Raw genomic sequence first — 11555 nt, 5'->3', positions numbered from 1 at the left:
AGAGGCAGTCCAGACGTGCAAGGCGTAGAGGTAAACCGTCACGCCAGGTTCTGTCCTCCCAAAGACCTCCTGTTCCCCAGCCTGTAGAGGCAGCTACCCACACATAATCCATAAAGGATGACCATGTTCGTCAGGCAAAGCAGGGGCCGGAACTCAGTCACAAAATCGGATTGCGGTCCTGCTGCGATTGTTTGGGACACCCTGATGGTCTATGTCCAGCGAAGGTTGGAGAATCCCAAGACATTAGGCCTGTAGGAGAGGCTGCCCTTGGCGTTAGTGTTTCCTCTCCACAGATGACCGTGACTGTCTCTGTGGCAAGTGAAGGCCTTGGATTAACCGGAAGTTTGGCGTAAAGCTTTGAAGAGTCGGTGTCTGATTCCCGTCCGACAACTCCAGAATCCGGTTTGGGCATTGTCAGCGGAAGGATGAGCCCTACTTAGAAACAGTCAAAATATGTCTGTACAAATTAAGCTCCAGATTGGAGCATTACAGATGAAGAAGTTCAGATTCCAAGTGCTGTCTGGTTTACCCACAGGTTGTCCAGAGCCAAGAGATCTAGTGCCCGCTCAGTTCTGGAGATCCTGCATGGTGTTTCCTGGGGGACTGCTGAGGTACAAGGGGTGTCCAGTCCCCATATCTTCAGGACAGTCAGCAGTGTCTTCTTCTTCTTCTTCACCAGATCTGCTAGTCGCTGACTCGCTGTGCGCTGAAGTCTCCGAAGGAAGGGAAGCGAAGGCATTGTCCTTACACAGTCTCGACGATTGTACCAATGATCTGGCTTTAGGCACCGCCCCGCCTCGCAGACGGCGGAGGACCTCCAGTTGCCTCCTGAATCCTCCGGGGTGCTACCTGATAACAAATGGAGAGAGACTTTTCTGCACCATGTACCTGGTACTTCACCCACTTCATCCAGTAAGCTTGGCAAAGTGTACGTCAAGGCGGTGGTTACTCCTGAGTCTCTGCACCCCTCCAACCTGGTGAAGGATCTCCAGTTGTCCCGTGAATCCTTTGGGGTGCTACCCGATATTAACAAATGGAGAGAGACTTTCCTGTGTCTTGTTCCTGGTACTTCACTCACTTCATCTGTTGATGAGGATGGATCGATGGGAGGAAGCATCCTAGTCACCAAGATGATGAGACCAGTTTCATTCCCTCTAGTGGACAGAAGAGGTAATCTTCTTGAAGAGAAGGATCGGCCTCCAAATTCTCTACAGAAAATCCTTGCAGGCTTGAAGAAGAGGGGGCGTAAAGGGGGGGGTACTGTAACATCCCTGGCGGCGTGCTGGCATGGCTTACCACCTCCCACCATGCAAGACCGCAATCTTACCTATCAGTCCAGGATGCACACTTTGCTTCAGTACCTGCTGTGTGCATGTCTCTTGTCTGATTGCTTAGGGCGGCGGCGCGGTTACTGCCTGTTTCTTATAGTTACTGTGTGCACAGTCCTAATGCGTCCCCACCCTATTGCTGTTAGTCACTGGATACTTAAACCCCCTCCACCCAGTAGGAGGCGCCTGAGCAACACTTTCTTTCAGTGTGTTCTGTGCAACTGAGTTGCCAGGTCCTGTCCTGTATCTTGTCTGTTTCCGCCATCCTGGGGGCTGTATACCCAGGCCTGTTACCTGTATCTGTGACTTCTAGTCTGTTCCGCCACCCTGGAGGCTGAGTTCCCAGGCTTGTTCCTGTATCTTGTTCCTGGTTCAGTTCCTGTCTGAACAGTGTCCTAGCCTGTTATTTGTTTGTCTCTATGTCCGTATCTTCCCTTTTCCTGCAGTGTCTGAACCTGCACCTAACTCCAACTCGTTGTCTCTGTGCTTCACTTTGTGAGTTTAGTGTCCACTTGCTACTTCATTGCAAGTACCTTGTGTGTATTTGCTCAGCTCTGCTTGTTTACCGCACCTGCGGGTTTTGCTCTGCTCTGCTTGTCTACCGCACCTGCGGGTTTTGCTCTGCTTGTCTACCGCACCTGCGGGTTTTGCTCTGCTCTGCTTGTCTACCGCACGTGCGGGTTTTGCTCTGCTCTGCTTGTCTACCGCACCTGCGGGTTTTGCTCTGCTTGTCTACCACATCCGCGGCTGTTCCTGTATCCCAGTCTGTACTGGTCCCTATCCTGCCAGCGTTCCATTCTGCCAGTACCCACCTGTTTGTATACCAGCCGTGCCTGCCAGTACCCACCTGTCTGCATATCAGCCGTGCCTGCCAGTACCCACCTGTCTGCATACCAGCCTTGCCTGCCAGTACCCACCTATCAGTATGCCAGCTTAACCTGCCTGTTCCTGCATTCCCCGGTGAGGGTCAACAGCTGTGACTGGGGTCTGACCTGGAGTAGCACCTGGTCCCTCTGCTCGGTTCCTCCCTGGTTCACGGAGTCGACTGAGCCGCCGTGCGACCTTGGGCGGACCGAGTTGATACTTAGTCACGCCCCTCCAGGCACTCCTCAGTTCATGGTCTAGTGGGAACTGTTTAGGTGCTGAATACTTTGATTGCTAACATCTACGCAACAGAGAAGCAAAATAAAAAAAAAAACACAAACCACAAATGTTTTATTGTGCTATGCAGTCACTGCATTGTGTGTCCAGTTCAATGCGAAACATTTGGTGAAAGGTCATCTAACATTCTGATGAGATTGTATGAAGCCCTAATCTTGTTTTATGAAAGAAAAGATAAAGATTTAATTGGCAAAATTTTAAGATTCATCTTGTATACTATGTTTTGAGGCCTAGTGAAAGGCAGAGGGGCCGAAGAGATAGCAGGCAAGACCGGATACCTGAAGACCAGACCAGAAAGTGGCTGTGAGGCTGAACAAGTAAAGGTTGGGGTGAGTATAATTATTTTTAAGTATATTTATTATGCTCTGGGGTATGGAGAAACCTCATAGCATAAGGGACATTCGATTTGCACATAAAAAGTATGATGTACTGTATATCAAATTTCCTGGCCTAGTACAAGTGGATCCATTGAATTGAATTCCAACAAATTGTGGACCCCAAGACAATTCACAAACTCATCTGAGGTAAAGGTATTGTCAACCTTTGGGGACATTTTTTATTTCCTCAATGCATGTTTTTGGAGTTAAACATAATTTTTCAATTTATTTTCCTAACATTTTTTACATCTACTACTATTAACAAAGAAAAACCCAAATGCATAATGCTTGTGAATAGAACCACCATAGTAGATGGGAATTTCACAAGATAAAATAAGGCCACTCCAAGGAGACATTGTAAACAGGAGGATTTGGAGTTTAGATGGTTAAAAAAGTAAGCTTTATTTCTACAAAGATAACAATTATATAAAAGTGCATATTTTAAAAAAAACAGACAGATGACAATCGCTGATTGGCAAAAGTTTATCAAAACTGATGTAAATATATACTATGGGTAGATCAAACATGCCTCAATACTAATGCTCCTATTTCTTGCATGTGTACCATCTTAGACCTCAGTTCACATTGCTTGGTTTTATGCCTCAATACTAATAGCATCATAGTGAAATATATATGAAGCCTAGTAGGCATACATTACATAATGATTCTAAGGAATACTCTTACCCATAGGTGGAAGATGCAAGGATTGTTACCAGGAAATAAGTACAAGAGTCCTTAATGCGCGTTTCGCGTGTTTTTCACTTGCTTTTTCAAGGGGAAAGAGTTAGCAAAGAGTTAACTGAGATTATGTCAGTGAGCTCATTCTGATGGTGTTACTGGAAAGTACAACTCTTTAACTCTAATTTTTTTAGCTCCTCTCAGCTGATTTACAATCACATACCACACGCTACAAAGTTGAATGTTCAGAGACTTTAGTGAGTAAATGTGGCTTTTGACAGGCTAATAAAAAAATCTTTACTTTCATGCCTGTGCAATACTTAGAACACCCCATGGTACTTAGTCATGAAAGAAACAACTTTCCACATCTTTTGGGAGTGCCCCTTTACACAGGGTCTGTAGGTTGCCTTGTCATATGGATTATGCTACCATGTGCATACTCAGCCTAGCCACTGTACTAACCCAGCTCTGCAGCATTCTTGTCAAAGAGAGCCTCCTGATTAACACAGAAATTTTTAGAGAAAAAATAAACGATATTCAAAAATATATATAGCAATAAATTACCCCTATACAAATTAGTAAATATTTATTAGAAAGACTCATTAAAAACACCCAAATAACACCACAAAACTATACATAAAAAAGTTGGAACAAGAAGATCCTTTCAGAAAACAATAGGGTAGGAAGGGGAGAGGGCACCTACAGTATCCCTGCAAGACCCTAATACTTAACTGCCCTACCTGGGCTGCAAGGGTTGGCACTCAAGGCTAATAAAAATGCCTTAAAACATTCTCTCTTTCTCTCATTATTCTGGCATTTGGCAAATATTAAAAATTATGGTAATCCTAATTGACCTAAAACGGGAAAGGTTTATTCTGATTTCATGTCAGATATTGAATAAAACATGCATATGTGTCTCTTTATATAGTGTATGTAAACTTTTGGTTTCAACTGTACATTGTTCACTTTTTCTGTAGGTCTGTACGATTAATGCGATAGCAAATAAAACATAGTATTGTTTTATTACTCATATAAAATAACACACTGAAAAAAAGCACTAGTTTTTCTGAAAATCAAATGGTTTTGTGGTAAATTCGACTTTTTATTTGTTTTCTATTACACTTTTGGGAGGTAGAATCAACAAAAGAAACAATTCTGGATGTTTGTTTTAAAACACCGTTCACCATTCTGAAAATTTAACATGTTAACTTTACTCTACAGGTGGAAGTGATCAGGATAATGGCGGATTTATATAGCTTTATGTTTGCAAAAAATAAAAATAATAATTTTTGAGACCCATTTTTGTGCAGACAGAGCTTTGTGGAACAGTTTTGGTTTCATTTCTGGATACGTATGATTTTTGATCACTTTTTACTCCATTTGTTTGGTAGAAAAGATGAACAAAAAAAATATGGATTTTTTTTTTACAGCATTCACCGTGCAGTATTATTGACATGGTAACTTTATTCTAAATGTTGTTACAATTAGGGTATGTGCCCACGATCCAGAGCCGCGCGGCTTCTGCCCTCATTATGCAAATGAGCGGTGCAATTTTTTTTTTTTTTTACCTGCGGACTGTCCTCATTGATGTTAGTCTATGGGTAAAGTCCACACGCGAACCCACATTAGAAATTGACATGCTGAGGGCCTGAAAGACGCGCCGCATGTCAGTGTCCGCGGGTGATCCACAGGTGCACGGAGACGCATAGTGGACATTGGATTTCTAGACATCCCATCCGCTATGCTGTAACATCTGGCCGCTGCGGGTTTCAAACTGCATAGACACACAGCGTCAAACATGCCGCGGCTCCTGATCGTGGGCACATACCCTAACACTCCCAATTTAGGCCGTGTTCAGCCAATGTGTTTTCTTACCACGATTATTACTGTGTTTTTGGAAAAGCGTAGCAGAAAATGTAACGATAATGCATTGTGTGAACATGACTTTATGTTGTTTTTTTTTCATGTTTTGCTACTTTTGCAAAAGCAAATCTCCTTATAGGGAATCTGTCAGCAGGTTTTGCTATGTAATCTGAAGACAGCATGATGTAGGTTAAAACATTGAATTCAGTTGTGTGTCACTTATCAAGCTGTGTGCTGTTTACTTACAATGAAGGCTTTAGCACCTGGCAATTATCATTGCCGGAACTAAATATCAATATAAAAGAAGAATTAATCTGATCGGTAAACGGCATAACGAGAAAAAAATTCTAAACGCCAGAATTAAGTTTTTTTGTCGCTGCAACATTGCAATAAAATGCAATAACGGGCGATCAAAACATCGGATCTACCCCAAAATGGTATCAATAAAAACGTCAGCCCGGCGTGCAAAAAATAAGCCCTCACCTGGCCCCAAATTCCGAAAAATGGAGACGCTACGGGTCTCGGAAAATGGCGTCATTTTTTTTTTTTTTTCACCACTTAAATAAAAAAGAACCTATACATGTTTGGTGTCTATGAACTCGTAATGACCTGGAGAATAATAATGACAGATCAGTTTTAGCAATTAGTGAACGTGGTAAAAAAAGGACCCAAAAAACAACTGTGGAATTGCATTTTTTTTGCAATTTCACCGCACTTAGAATGTTTTTCCCGTTTTCCAGCACAAGATATGGTAAAACCAGTGATGTCGTTCAAAAGTACAACTTGTCCCGCAAAAAATAAGCCCTCACATGGCCATATTGAACGAAAATTAAAAAAGTTCTGGCTCTGGGAAGAAGGGGAGCAAAAAATGAAAATGCAAAAACAGAAAGACCCAAGGTTGTTAAGGGGTTTAAAAAAAAAATTCTAACTTTTTTTGTGTTGTCATTTTCTGACAGGCATAACATTTTCACTTGGTCAGTGTGAGGACGTGTTTTTTTTTTTACTAACAAGGGGTAGTTTTTATTGGAACAAAACCAAGAACCAAAGGCTCAAGTAGTAGTGTTAAATAGGTGGATCAAAAATGCAAAAACCACAAAGAACATGAAGTATACACCCTAAGATATAACTTTTAATAGATATTTTAAAAGATAATAGCAATAAATCCAGGACAAAAATTCAGATAAAAGTATGGGGAAGGAAAGGCAATGGGGCAGCACAAAATTGCCCTATAGACCCTAAGGGAGGAATGCCCTACCTAACAGCGGAGTAATCACCCTAATGTGTCGGCGTGGTGTCCCCGCTCAACGGAGGCTTTCCCTTGCCTGTTCCTAGCACGTCCCTATACAGACATAAAAGCAAAAAACAGGAACAAAAAATAAACCGGTGTCCCAAAATTGGGAGACCTGACAGTCATATCAAAAGTTAATATGCTGTAAGAGTAAATAAAAACCATGCATCAGTTATGATAAGATGGGTCAGGAGTGTCAACAAGATAACTTATTTTATTGAAATGACCACAAATAATCAATGTCAATGCCCCAAGGAAGTTAGGGCTATAGTTGTAAAAAATGGAAATGACAGAGACCATGTATCCCTATCAATAAATTTCTGTATGAGAACCATAGATCACTGTCTTTTTTTAAAAAAATAACCAAAGATAGGATTGGAGTAGCTTTTTGCGTCTCCGTTAACCCACATAATGGCCAAAAAAGGTATCTGCAAACCACTTTAGTAATCCTATAGTAACAACAGTGTTAATCAAATGTTCTCATTGAGGTAATATAACAGCAGTCATAAATAAACAGACTGCTAGATAACAGAGACATGTGATTCTCAATAATTCATAGTAATAATGTGCGCTACACTCCCAGTACTTAGTGCAATGTGCTAAACAAATTCACATCACAGCAATCACATAATAACAAACAGCTAGATTGCAGACTTATCTGATGCTGATTGGTTCATGATCACTATATATAGATGAGGTCCCAGTCCCAATGCGTTTCGCCCCCTCCTAGGTCAGGGGTCATCAGGGGACAATCACAGGAGTACACCATAATAGGTCGGGCTGGATGGAAAAGTAAATATATTCCATCAATTGAATCACCAAGCCAAAAGAGTCAGTGACCCATCAGACTTAAATACACCTCCTGCAATAATTGTACAGGAAACACCTGTCAGCCGTATCTAGCGCGGTTGAGCAATCACCGCCATGAGGCACTGCTGGAACGCTGAGTGCGTGCCAACAGCGACTAGTCATTTGTTTCTTCCGCATGTGGCAATGTAAGTCACATCCGCCGCGGGAACTCAATTGAATGCATATGCGTGTCACCAGTACTTCCGCCCGCGGCAGGCATACGACGTTACTTCCGCCGCGCGATCATGGTGGAACGCAAATGCGTCTCACCAGCGCTTAGAAAGAACAGGAAACACCAATTCTACGGGTTATGACAAGAACAAAGGAGCAGGAAGTTAAAGACATCAAATAAGACACAAATAAGATCCTAACACTAGGCATAGGGTATTTGTTGATGAAAAAACTGGTGAAATAATGTACAAATCAGTAACGGTCACTAAAAGAGGGGGGAATATAGAAATGTGATGATAAAAGGTTATAAGCCCACTAAACTGTATGTCCTAAGGGCCTAATTTAAGGATAATACAAAGACTAACAGGAAAAACCAGTAGTCTAATTGTCCAAACTTTCATGGACCAGGATACCGACCATGAGAAAATAAATGTATATATAAGTCCAAATGACATAATGTCAGTAATGATTCCTATAAATGGGTATGCTAGTAGAAGGAGTAGACTTAGACAAAGCTAGAAAAGTTCAGTTGTTCATTTATACCTCCTGAGTTTTGGGATTCCAGACAGAAAATCCATCTACATTCCCTCTGCAGGATCACTTTGTCCCAATCGCCCTGTCGGGCTGGAGGGCTAATGACTTCAACAGAGCGAAACGAAATAGTGTCTAGATTACCACCATGATAAGTATTTACATGTTTCGCTAGGGGTGTCTCCCTTTTGTGTCTAATGTCACCTAAATGTTCCCCAATACGGATTTTAAACTGCCTTTTAGTTTTTCCGACATAATCTTTTTGGGCATGTGCACGTACAGGGATATATTACACCTGTAGTTGTGCAATTGACGAAGTGTCTGTTCTTATAGACACACTTAGTTACTGCACTAGAGAAGGTTGCAGAAACAAACTTGCAGAAGCAGCAATGGTCACATCTAAAGGTACCAACCGATCTTCTATCTAACCAGGTACCCTCCCTCCTAGGAGGGGTAAAGTGGCTGTGTACTAGGTGATCCCTGATCGATTTCCCCCTCCTAAAAGTGACTGAGGGTGAATGTGAAATCCACTTCTTAATATCGGGGTCACTTTGCAATATACCCAAATATTTTCTCAAAATACTCATAATTCGTGGATGTTGATCGTCAAAAGTACAAATCAACCTTGTCATGGATTCAGGTTCTGGTCTGGTATGAGATGACAATAGTTTGGACCTATCTTGTCCAAGCGCATTCTTATATGCTGCCTTGACTATGTCGGCTGGGTAGTTCCGGCATAGAAACCTTTCTTTGAGATCCACAGCCTTCTTACAGAAATCAGAGGTTGAGGAACAGTTCCTTCTTAATATTAAGAACTGACCCTTCGGGATCCCTCGTTTTTGTGGGGTTGGATGATAGCTCCCCCATTTAAGGAGACTGTTAGCTGCCGTAGGTTTACAATAAATTGAGGATCTCAAAAGGCCCGACTCATCAATTGAAATCATCACATCAAGGAAAGCAATCTTCTTGTCACCTATTTCATAGGTGAATTTTAAACCTAGGTTATTAGCATTCCGGTTTTGCATGAAATCAATGAAAGATGACTTATCACCAGTCCAAAGGACGAGGATGTCATCTATACATCGGCCCCAAAATTGAATAAAGGGGCCCCAGATGACATCCCCGTCCCGAAATACAAACGTGTCCTCCCATCAGCCCAGGAGCAAGTTGGCATACGTGGGAGCACAAGGGCTCCCCATTGCCGTGCCCCTGAGCTGGTGGTCAAACCTGCCATGAAAAAGGAAATAATTGTGTCTCAACACATAGTCAAGAAGTTGAATAATAAATCTGTTATGCGAGATGAAATGATTGCCTCTCGTACTTAAAAATGACTCCACTGCCTGCAGGCCTGCTGTGTGATGGATGCTAGAATATAATGCTTCCACATCAATGGATATTAACATGGTGCCTGGATCAACAGTGATGCCATCTAATTTAGTTAGAAGATCGGTTGTGTCCCTAAGATAGGAGGGGAGAGCCGTAACAAATGGTCTAAGAATCTGGTCCAGGTAGATGCTACAGTTTTGACTTAAGGCATCAATACCCGACACAATCGGTCTCCCTTTCAAGGGAGGATAACCCTTATGGATCTTTGGGAGCGCACAGAACGTTGTAATCGTTGGATATTTTGGGAGCAGAAATAAAAATTCAGTTTTGGAGTTCAGCCCATCAGTTTTGGCTTGTTGAAGTATTTTTGACAGAGTCCTCATAAAGTCCATCGTTGGATCTTTAAGTAGTGTTTGGTAGGCAGTGGCATCCGCTAGGATGTCCATACACATTGTCACATAACTATCACAGTCAAGGATAACTACATTGCCCCCCCTTGTCGGAGGGTTTGATCACAAGAGAGGTATCCTTATTCAGAGCTTGTAAGGCTCTACGTTCTTCAAAAGTAAGATTAGAATTGATTTTATGTAATTTAGGATTGATCTTTTTGATCTGAGAAAATATTGGGGTATATTGCAAACGGCCCCCGATATTAAGAAGTGGATTTCACATTTATCCTCAGTCACTTTTAGGAGGGGGAAATCGATCAGGAATCACCTAGTACACAGCCACTTTACCCCTCCTAGGAGGGAGGGTACCTGGTTAGATAGATCGGTTGGTACCTTTAGATGTGGCCATTGCAGCTTCTGCAAGTTTGTTTCGCCGTCTGCAACCTTCTCTAGTGCAGTAACTAAGTGTGTCTATAAGAACAGACACTTCGCCAATTGCACAACTACAGGTGTAATATATCTCTGTACGTGCACATGCCCAAAAGATTATGTCGGAAAAACTAAAAGCCAGTTTAACATCCGTATTGGGGAACATTTAGGTGACATTAGACACAAAAGGGAGACACCCCTAGCGAAACATGTAAATACTTATCATGGTGGTAATCTAGACACTATTTTGTTTCGCTCTGTTGAAGTCATTAGCCCTCCAGCCCGACAGGGCGATTGGGACAAAGTGATCCTGCAGAGGGAATGTAGATGGATTTTCTGGCTGGAATCCCAAAACCCAGGAGGTATAAATGAACAACTGAACTTTTCTAGCTTTGTCTAAGTCTACTCGTTCTACTAGCATACCCATTTATAGGAATCATTACTGACATTATGTCATTTGGACTTATATATACATTTATTGTCTCATGGTCGGTATCCTGGTCCATGAAAGTTTGGACAATTAGACTACTGGTTTTTCCTGTTAGTCTTTGTATTATCCTTAAATTAGGCCCTTAGGACATACAGTTTAGTGGGCTTATAACCTTTTATCATCACATTTCTATATTTCCCCCTCTTCTAGTGACCGCTACTGATTTGTACATTATTTCACCAGTTTTTTCATCAACAAATCCCCTATGCCTAGTGTTAGGATCTTATTTGTGTCTTATTTGATGTCTTTAACTTCCTGCTCCTTTGTTCTTGTCATAACCCGTAGAATTGGTGTTTCCTGTTCTTTCTAAGCGCTGGTGAGACGCATTTGCGTTCCACCATGATCGCGCGGCGGAAGTGACGTCGTATGCCTGCCGCGGGCGGAAGTACTGGTGACACGCATATGCATTCAATTGAGTTCCCGCGGCGGATGTGACTTACATTGCCACATGCGGAAGAAACAAATGACTAGTCGCTGTTGGCACGCACTCAGCGTTCCAGCAGTGCCTCATGGCGGTGATTGCTCAACCGCGCTAGATACGGCTGACAGGTGTTTCCTGTACAATTATTGCAGGAGGTGTATTTAAGTCTGATGGGTCACTGACTCTTTTGGCTTGGTGATTCAATTGATGGAATATATTTACTTTTCCATCCAGCCCGACCTATTATGGTGTAC

Source organism: Phyllobates terribilis, unplaced genomic scaffold (assembly GCF_046119375.1).
Source record: "Phyllobates terribilis strain yellow unplaced genomic scaffold, ASM4611937v1 Scaffold_2__4_contigs__length_985480577, whole genome shotgun sequence".
Lineage (NCBI taxonomy): Eukaryota > Metazoa > Chordata > Amphibia > Anura > Dendrobatidae > Phyllobates > Phyllobates terribilis.
Note: the sequence above shows the minus strand (reverse complement) of the source record.